Source organism: Durio zibethinus, chromosome 21 (genome assembly GCF_047325235.1).
Source record: "Durio zibethinus cultivar Kanyao isolate XHJ-2024 chromosome 21, ASM4732523v1, whole genome shotgun sequence".
In the NCBI taxonomy this organism is placed as follows: Eukaryota; Viridiplantae; Streptophyta; class Magnoliopsida; order Malvales; family Malvaceae; genus Durio; species Durio zibethinus.
In genome coordinates this window covers 10,455,427-10,459,139 of record NC_143182.1, presented here as the reverse complement: position 1 = coordinate 10,459,139, position 3,713 = coordinate 10,455,427, and the positions used below count along the sequence as shown (strand labels likewise).

Below are 3,713 nucleotides of genomic sequence, written 5' to 3'. Positions count from 1 at the left end.
TTAAAGACAATACTTATTCTTATTTGGTCTTATTCATCAATTTGTACAACTTTTGTACGTATATCAACCATGTCCTCAACATGGTTTTAGAAATACCATTTACTATCATAAACATGATTATTTTCTAATTTCATAGAATGGTTCAATATTGGTTTTATTTGATGGTTAAAGAATTGCTATCAAAAACCTAAAAAAAGGGCATATCTTACATTATTCATGAAGTTTTTAAACTCTTACAATGATATTAAAGGATTATCATATCATATATACATATATATTTTTTAGAAAATATTTAAAAAATTAATAATTAATATGATAAATAAAAAGACACATAACGATATTTTAATTTTATTTGTGATATCTAAAATTTTTATTGACAATAAAGAGAATAATAATTAAAAAAAGAATTACATAAATTTAAGAAATTAGATACATAAAAAAATTTCATACCAAGAGCTAATTAATAAACATAACAAAATGAAAAAAAAAGAAAAAGAAAAAGAAAAACAGCGGACGCATTAGCGCAAGTAGCATTTTTACATCAACTTATCAATTCAAATGGGCCCTTCTGGCCCATTACCATGCAAGGCCGAGGATTCTAAACTAAAAAAGGAAGATCTATATTATATATTATACGAGGAAAAATCTAATTACATTGATGTAAAATAAGCTTTACATCGATTTATAAAATTTTGTGTTATTTATATATGTTTAATATGACTTTTGTATTTAATACTTTATTCATGTAAATTATATATGTCATCATTTCAAGTTAATTAAAAACTAATTATTTGTCTAATATAAAAAATTTTAACTGTTGGATATATTAAAAAACAATATTTAAATCAATTAAAAATTTTACATGTATGACAGACACAATTATATTGTTAAATTCAACAGTCTGTTAAAATATTAGTCATATATTAAATTTTAAAAAATTATAAAATTAATTAATTTCACATTGATGTTACTTGATTTATCCTCATATATATATATATATATATATATATATAGGCACAATTGAATAAAAATCCAATTTATAAATCTAAATTATTTATGAATATATAATGAATTGAATTTTTATGGAATTGCCAACCTCTTTAAGCATGCTATAATTCTTATTTTTTAAAAATATTCAGCCATTCATATATGTAAGTGACTTTTATGCATGTAAGTTGGAAATTCTCCACTCATAAAGCATTACTACCGTAAACGAATTTCTCATGCTCTTAAAGAAGTACCTTCCTTTACCACATTCTTTGTTTTTTTCTCCAAATATTTTGTACGAGGGACGAAATTACGTTTTTTATCGTTATTGTAATTATTATTTTAACTTTTCATCATAGGCCAGAGGATAGAAAGTTGAGGCAACCGTTATGTCGTAAGTCGTACATCATTTCTCGAGAAAATGTAAAAAGATTTTTTCACCTTAGCTGAAAATCTAAATTACATTTAATCATTTTTGTCAACCTTCGCTATCAAACCCAAATTTCCTAGAAAATGTTTTTTTAATTTATTTTCTTTCAATTTACTTAATAAAACAAGAAATTAATTATAAATCATTAGAAAAAAAAAACTATATGGGAAAAGGAACTTATTCATTTTTCATTAATGACAAATCTAGTAACAATTCACAAATAGTTACAGCAACAAAAAAAAAAAAAGAAGTAATAAAGAATTTTATTATCATTTTCATTTTTAAGGTATACTAAATTGAAACTATAAAATAAGATAATACGACGAATTATCAAACGTTCACGGGCTTGCAAAGGAACATTAGAGACGATGCTGACGATTCCCCGACGAGTCTCCCAGTACTACTATTACTTCCTTCAACGCCACCAAGCCTTTCGTAGCAATCAACGCAAAACAAAGACAACGAGAGTTGAGCTTCGTCGCGAGTCCAAGAAGCCCCCCTCACTTTTCCGAGTCGGCTACGCACGGGTCTAACGCAAGCCATGTAGAGGCGTTTGTAGCCACCCAGGGCAACAACGATGGAACGCACTCTGGAAGGTGGAGGAGACAAGTGGCGGAAACAAAGGTCTTCCCAGAGGGAGTCGTTACGAGTAATGGTGCACCAGAGACGGCAAACACAAGCGGCGACACCAAGGGAACGGCCGTCGAGGCGTTTGAGAATTTCTACGAGGATGTCTACGTGATCGTTGATGAAGAACTTGGGTCTTTTTTCCTTGTTCTCTTCCACTGTCTCTTGGCCTTGACGGTGGCGATTGCGGTGGTGGTGTTGCACCATTGTTTAAAAAAAAAAAAGAGTCAGAATAAAGAAGAGGTAGCGTTGAAAGCGAAAAAAAATGGTGGGTCTTATATTTAGGAGAAGTGCCATAGGTGTAACGTAAAGTTTAAGGGATTTGACTTTAGCGAAGGGAGAAAGAAAGGGAGGGAAAAGAAAAAGAGAGAGTGTTTGTATTAGGGAGGAAAGGGACGCAAATCAGACATGAAGACAGGGGAAAGAGAGATTTTTTCATATTTTTTTCTTTGTGTTGTTTGAAACAATTTAGATACAGGGTTGTTCTTTTGTAACATAGTGGTAAGAATTATTAGAATTTTTACCCGAATTTCATTTGCATGTCGAGAAAGAATTTTTATTTTACAGCGTGCATGAGTTTTAGGGGGTCAAAATTTTGGATTAACGAGAGAGAAAGAGAGAGAGAGAGGGAGATGGCCGATGGGGTATCGAGAGGAGGAGAGAAGGGGCCAAGAGAAAAGAGCCAATATAAAGAACTGGAACCGATGCTGTGCCTTTTTCTTTAATTGCTTCTGTATATTGTTTTCGACTTTGTTGTTTTTGTTGTTTTTATTTTTGTAGCTGTTTGCGTATTTCAAAGACTTCTTTTTATTTTAGCTTCAAGGGGTACTCGAGAGCCGTTGTGAAATCACTATGACTCGTGATCAGTCACAAAGTTTGGTTTTTCTTCAGCTATATCTATAGATGGTCTGCAACTCTAGCTTGTTTTTTTTTTTTTTTTTTTTTTGCATATACACTAATTTGATGAGATTGGACTATGCAAGCGGGGACAGAAAGCCTATTGTGAAATGTGTGAGGCCCAGCGGTCTAGGTTTGGGGTGCAAAGGCCAAAACTTTGATTTCACATTTTTTCTTAGCTTTACAAGAATGAAAATAAGAGGATGAAATTTTAATGTTTCATATTTTATAATTTAATCATTAGATTAATAGATTTTTTATCTTTATTCTTTTTTTTTAATTTTTTTTTCTATTTTAGACTTTGGATTCGAAAACAAAGAAAGAAAGGAAGAAAAATGCAAACCAATATGTCATTTCAACACCGCTGGAAGCAACCTATAACTATAATGATAATGAGTAATGCTGATTGGAACCCAGAAAAGAAAGAACAAAAGAATTTTGTTGGCTGATATTGAGTCATTGACGCATCTTTCCTGTTGGTATCTTAATTGCCCTTCAGTTAATCCTTTTGCAAAGTCATTTTAGCTCTAGAGAGCCTGTTCAAATTCAGAATTATTGACTCTGGAGGACTAGAATATAGACAGTAGGATTTGGTGAGATTCACATTGTCTTGCTCTTCATTTGTCTGTTATTAAAAAAAAAAAAAATTAACTGAAATTCCAGATTTTTGGTGATTGAGGAGCTTGGCTATAAAAATATGCATGAATGCGTTTTTAATTTCTTTTGCATTATAAGCTGCACCCAAGTATGAAAACAGCTTCTTTCACTGGAC

General features: G+C 31.1%; 1 pseudogene; it reads right to left on the bottom strand.

Moving 5' to 3' along the window:
* Positions 1–1,585: 1,585 nt before the first annotated feature.
* LOC111306210 (F-box protein SNE pseudogene) lies at positions 1,586–3,292 on the bottom strand (annotated as a pseudogene).
* Positions 3,293–3,713: the final 421 nt, after the last annotated feature.